This window comes from Nanorana parkeri, unplaced genomic scaffold (genome assembly GCF_000935625.1).
Source record: "Nanorana parkeri isolate BGI_ZX_2015 unplaced genomic scaffold, ASM93562v1 scaffold3323, whole genome shotgun sequence".
Taxonomy (NCBI): domain Eukaryota; kingdom Metazoa; phylum Chordata; class Amphibia; order Anura; family Dicroglossidae; genus Nanorana; species Nanorana parkeri.
In genome coordinates, this window is record NW_017309591.1 from 21,083 (window position 1) to 27,160 (window position 6,078).

A 6,078-nucleotide genomic window follows, 5' to 3' on the forward strand; every position below is an offset into this window, starting at 1 on the left:
CCTGTATGGTTATACCCCGTGTCTGGTCCTATGTACACCCCGTGTCTGGTTCTATATACACCCCGTGTCTGGTTCTATATATACCCCATGTCTGGTCCTATGTACACCCCATACATTACCAGGGGGAACCTGTATGATTACACTGTCTCCATGTCATGACATTGATGATGGTGATCACCAGAGGGAACCTGTATGGTTATACTGTCCCTATGTCATGACATGGATGATGGTGATCACCAGAGGGAACCTGTATGGTTATACTGTCTCCATGCCATGACATTGATGATGGTGATCACCAGAGGGAACCTGTATGGTTATACTGTCTCTATGTCATGACATGGATGATGGTGATTACCATAGGGAACCTGTATGATTACACTGTCTATATGTCATGACATGGATGATGGTGATCACCAGAAGGAACCTGTATGGTTATACTGTCTCCATGTCATGACATTGATGATGGTGATCACCAGAGGGAACCTGTATGGTTATACTGTCTCTATGTCATGACATGGATGATGGTGATCACCAGAGGGAACCTGTATGGTTATACTGTCTCCATGTCATGACATTGATGATGGTGATCACCAGAGGGAACCTGTATGGTTATACTGTCTCCATGTCATGACATTGATGATGGTGATCACCAGAGGGAACCTGTATGGTTATACTGTCTCCATGTCATGACATTGATGATGGTGATCACCAGAGGGAACCTGTATGGTTATACCCCCTGTCTGGTTCTATATACACCCCGTGTCTGGTTCTATATACACCCCGTGTCTGGTTCTATATATACCCCATGTCTGGTCCTATGTATACCCCGTACATTACCAGAGGGAGCCTGTATGATTACACTGTCTCCATGTCATGACATTGATGATGGTGATCACCAGAGGGAACCTGTATGGTTATACCCCCTGTCTGGTTCTATATACCCCCCGTGTCTGGTTCTATATATACCCCATGTCTGGTCCTATGTATACCCCGTACATTACCAGAGGGAGCCTGTATGATTACACTGTCTCCATGTCATGACATTGATGATGGTGATCACCAGAGGGAACCTGTATGGTTATACTGTCTCCATGTCATGACATTGATGATGGTGATCACCAGAGGGAACCTGTATGGTTATACTGTCTACATGTCATGACATGGATGATGGTGATTACCATAGAGAACCTGTATGATTACACTGTCTATATGTCATGACATGGATGATGGTGATCACCAGAAGGAACCTGTATGGTTATACTGTCTCCATGTCATGACATTGATGATGGTGATCACCAGAGGGAACCTGTATGGTTATACTGTCTCTGTGTTATGACATCGATGATGGTGATCACCAGAGCGAACCTGTATGGTTATACTGTCGCTATGTCATGACATGGATGATGGTGATCACCAGAGGGAACCTGTATGGTTATACTGTCACTATGTCATGACATGGATGATGGTGATTACCAGAGGGAACCTGTATGGTTATACTCTCTGTGTTATGACATCGATGATGGTGATCACCAGAGCGAACCTGTATGGTTATACTGTCGCTATGTCATGACATGGATGATGGTGGTCACCAGAGGGAACCTGTATGGTAATACTGTCTCTATGTCATGACATTGATGATGGTGATCACCAGAAGAAACCTGTATGGTTATACCGTCTCCATGTCATGACATGGATGATGGTGATTACCAGAGGGATTACCAGAGGGAACCTGTATGATTACACTTTCTCCATGTTATGACATCGATGATGGTGATCACCAGAGGGAACCTGTATGGTAATACTGTCTCTATGTCATGACATGGATGATGGTGATCACCGGGGGGAACCTGTATGATTATACTGTGTACGTGTCATGACATTGAGGAGGGGAAATTACTATGGGAGATTCAGCATGCTATGCATCTGTGTTGTGCATCTCCAAGCAGGATGTTCAGACACACAGGCTGACCACATCAGCAGCGATCTTCTTCCATGGTTGGTGTGGTCAGAATCAGACAGGAAGTGGGAACGTGTCAGAATCTCCATTTCAGATCCGCTTAGAACATGCACAACATCCTGATAACACAGACAACATACATGGCATATATGTCCATTTATGGGTTACATACAATGTTATATGCTGATGATAATATTGAGAGAACATATGTGCTGACACGTTAACCCCCCAGTCATGTCAGCGTCACGTGATCTGTACATACAGCCTATGGATCAAAGACAGAACTGAGGAAAAGTTCTTCTGTCTGTGGTCACCATTATAGGAACTGAAAGTGCAGCGTGCAAACCTGAAACAAGGAAACCGTACGGCACTAAACAACTCACATACATGAAATACCCCGTGTCTGGTCCTATGTACACCCCGTGTCTGGTCCTATGTACACCCCGTGTCTGGTCCTATGTACACCCCGTGACTGGTTCTATATATACCCCGTGTCTGGTCCTATGTACACCCCGTGTCTGGTCCTATGTACACCCCGTGTCTGGTCCTATGTACACCCCGTGTCTGATTCTATGTACACCCCGTGACTGGTTCTATATACACCCCGTGTCTGGTTCTATATATACCCCGTGTCTGGTCCTATGTACACCCCGTGTCTCGTCCTATGTACACCCCGTGACTGGTTCTATGTACACCCCGTGACTGGTTCTATGTACACCCCGTGACTGGTTCTATGTACACCCCGTGACTGGTTCTATGTACACCCCGTGACTGGTTCTATGTACACCCCGTGACTGGTTCTATGTACACCCCGTGACTGGTTCTATGTACACCCCGTGACTGGTTCTATGTACACCCCGTGACTGGTTCTATGTACACCCCGTGACTGGTTCTATGTACACCCCGTGACTGGTTCTATGTACACCCCGTGACTGGTTCTATGTACACCCCGTGACTGGTTCTATGTACACCCCGTGTCTGGTCCTATGTACACCCCGTGTCTGATTCTATATACACACCCCGTGTCTGATTCTATATACACACCCCGTGTCTGGTTCTATATACACACCCCGTGTCTGGTTCTATATACACCCCGTGTCTGGTTCTATATACACACCCCGTGTCTGATGCTATATATATCCCGTGTCTGGTCCTATGTACACCCCGTGTCTGATTCTATATACACACCCCGTGTCTGATTCTATATACACACCCCGTGTCTGATTCTATATACACACCCCGTGTCTGATTCTATATACACACCCCGTGTCTGATTCTATATACACACCCCGTGTCTGATTCTATATACACACCCCGTGTCTGATTCTATATACACACCCCGTGTCTGATTCTATATACACACCCCGTGTCTGATTCTATATACACACCCCGTGTCTGGTTCTATATACACCCCGTGTCTGGTCCTATGTACACCCCGTGTCTGGTTCTATATGCACCCCGTGTCTGGTTCTATATATACACCCCGTGTCTGGTCCTATATACACCCCGTGTATATATAGAACCAGACACGGTTCTATATATACGGTTCACCCCTTGTCTGGTTCTATATACACCCCGTGTCTGGTCCTACATACACCCCGTGTCTGGTCCTATGTACACCCCGTGACTGGTTCTATGTACACCCCCCGACTGTGTTTCTGTACACCCCGTGACTGGTTCTATGTACACCCCGTGTCTGGTCCTATGTACACCCCGTGTCTGATTCTATGTACACCCCGTGACTGGTTCTATGTACACCCCGTGTCTGGTTCTATGTACACCCCGTGTCTGATTCTATATACACACCCCGTGTCTGATTCTATATACACACCCCGTGTCTGGTTCTATATACACACCCCGTGTCTGGTTCTATATACACCCCGTGTCTGGTTCTATATACACACCCCGTGTCTGATGCTATATATATCCCGTGTCTGGTCCTATGTACACCCCGTGTCTGGTTCTATATACACACCCCGTGTCTGATGCTATATATATCCCGTGTCTGGTTCTATATACACCCCGTGTCTGGTTCTATATATACACCCAGTGTCTGGTCCTATATACACCCCATGTCTGATTCTATATATTCACCCCGTGTCTGATTCTATATACACCCCGTGTCTGGTTCTATATATACACCCCGTGTCTGGTCCTACATACACCCCGTGTCTGGTTCTATATATACACCCAGTGTCTGGTCCTATATACACCCCATGTCTGATTCTATATATTCACCCCGTGTCTGATTCTATATACACCCCGTGTGTCTGGTCCTATATACACCCCATGTCTGATTCTATATATTCACCCTGTGTCTGATTCTATATACACCCCGTGTCTGGTTCTATATATACACCCCATGTCTGATTCTATATATTCACCCTGTGTCTGGTTCTATATACACCCCGTGTCTGGTCCTACATACACCCCGTGTCTGATTCTATATATACACCCTGTGTCTGATTCTATATACGCCCCGTGTCTGATTCTATATATACCCCGTACTCTTCTTTCTCCCACTTTATATTTCTTCACCTCTGTACAGGACATACCATAATATGGGCTATAATAACCAGCAGCCAATACAGAACAGACCCAACCGCACTCCTCTGCCTGATCACAGAAATCCAACCACAGAATAGGCATCCACCTATCCTGGCCACAACAGCTGGACCACATTCAAGAGGGACTCCATACCTTGGGCCAGTCTCCACCACCATGGTTCCTCCTGAGGTTTCTAGAGGAGAACTGAGCTTCTAGGGGGTCAAATTTGGGCATAACCATTTTTGGTTGGGGTTCCCCCGAGATTTTACAGGTTCCTCGGGGTAAAAGGGTTGAGAAAGTTTCCTTAGACGGCCCCTGTAACGGGCCCCTTGCTCGCTCGGTCCCACTCTCCCGGCACTCCTCAGATTTCAGACCGCAGCGTATGATATTTCGGTCGTCCGATGCTCCGGGATTGGAACTCCAGCTCTGTGCCGTTCGTATCCAGTGGTGATAGCTCAGAACAAACACCGGGCCGGCTGTGTGGAAGTTCAAACAGGACTCAGCTTTATTGGATGCACACACACACTTTTATACACAACAGTTTGAAGGTGGCCCAACCAACCACCTTCCTATTGGATAATTGTAAAGTCCCCTCTAGTCCTCACTTATGTCCTCTCGGCCATGCAAATGAGGACTTGAAACGGGGTCAGCAGGGATTGGTCTGATTGCTTGAATGGGAGGGGCTGATATGTGCACCATTGTCATTAACATTGGGTTTCCAGAGCCGGTATTGAATTGTGAAATTGGACGGCTGTAGGGCCGGGCTCCCCCGCAACAGCCGTCCATGGGCCCCGGACACCCAGTTCCACCCACAAGGGGGGGGTCTCTATAGTCCTAGGTCCATAGTCTCTAGGAAGGAGGCTCCTCCAGCAGCGCCAGTGACGGTTCAGTCCGTCACAGACACCAATTCATCTTCACAAAAATACAAAACCAGAAGATGGCTGCCGTGACTAAAATGTAAGAACTGAGATAACCGGGCGGAAAGCTTCTCCAATGTTAGTTTGTGGGAGCCACTGTCCTCCTCCACCCTGCAAACCACCTCACCTGACCTCCCCACCAATCCAGCAACATCTCCTTTTTCTAATTCCCTCCCATAAAAACAAAGAACCCCTCCCCCTTGGCTGCATGTTCAGACCTCTCAGACTCGGTCAGACACGCCCCTCTCTTCCTCAGCGGTATTGTTACTCAGCTCTGCCAGCATAGAGCACTGCAGACAGGGACAGATTTCCCACAAGGCCACTGAAGCCTGGACTCGGGATGGCTTGAAGTAGAGGGGCGGCACAGCCACGCGGCGGGTTGTTAATTTCTACATTCTACATCGGGCAAGCAGGGCTAAATGTAGAGCGGGGGAAGCCGCCACTTGTTTTGTACAAGTGATCCCGGAGAATGCTCCGTGTGAGCGCCGAGACTGGAACGCTGCACTCGCGTGACACGTTAAATAAAGAGAACCAGTCACCTCCACATGCTATATCACATAGGGGGCTTGTTAGCTCCAGTGTGATAGCAATAAAGTTAAGTGAAAAAATAAATAAAAAATAAAAATGAATAAATAAAAATTGATAAAAAGTAAAAAA